Below are 908 nucleotides of genomic sequence, written 5' to 3' on the forward strand. Positions count from 1 at the left end.
ACTGGGTAAAGAATCACAACCCACCCCACTAAGATGCTGGGTTACTACAAAGGGAACATAGTATGGCTTCTAGAAGAAAAAAGTTGTAAATGTACAACTTTTTGATTTGTTGCAGAATTATTATAGTTATACATATTTCTTTTTTGGTTTACCGTGTGCGTATACATATACACTTTTTTCCTCTCCTTTTTGTCTTATGGTTTACCTAAGAACTATCATTGGTGGTTGATTTTTTAATTACTTATTAAGTTACAGAATATTCAGATAAGACTGTGACTGAATTAGAGAAGAATTTACAATACTAAGATTGACTCTAAAGTCATCAATCATAAATGAATAGAATGACAGTTGGGACTTTGTGTCTCCTTTTATAGTATTCTAAAGGAGAGTATTCTCATTTGTGTGAGGGAAAATTACATCTTATTTTGTTATAGAGCTTACAGCTATTAGTATTACATGGGTAAAGATGCAAAATGGCCAAAGCAATGGACTGCCAATTGTTAGTTATTGCTTTTGAGCTTCAAATTCACTCTTGTTTGTTTGTTTGGAGAGGTTTTTGCTATAGGGTGTGTATGCTCACCAGAAAGACAGAGAGACAGAGAGATAGAAAGCGAGAAACGGTCACGATGCAATCCTTTTCCTCCATTCTCTTCTCGGAATCTTGGGCACGCATGCACACATGCCTGGAGTGAGTTTAAGTGACCAGGTCTAGGACTCGAACTGCGGTCGACTATGTGGGAATCTAGCAACATAACCAGTATGCCAACTGATGATCCCCAAATTCACTCTTTCATACTCTGTTTTGTTTTACTGGGGCTAAGACATTGTGAAACATATTTCTTTTTAGCTGGTTTTCTGTTAAGTTCTACCAATGGAAGATAATCAAGGGAAAATGGAAAATCCTGCTG

This window comes from Tupaia chinensis, unplaced genomic scaffold, assembly GCF_000334495.1.
Source record: "Tupaia chinensis unplaced genomic scaffold, TupChi_1.0 Scaffold000097_1, whole genome shotgun sequence".
NCBI classification, from domain to species: domain Eukaryota; kingdom Metazoa; phylum Chordata; class Mammalia; order Scandentia; family Tupaiidae; genus Tupaia; species Tupaia belangeri.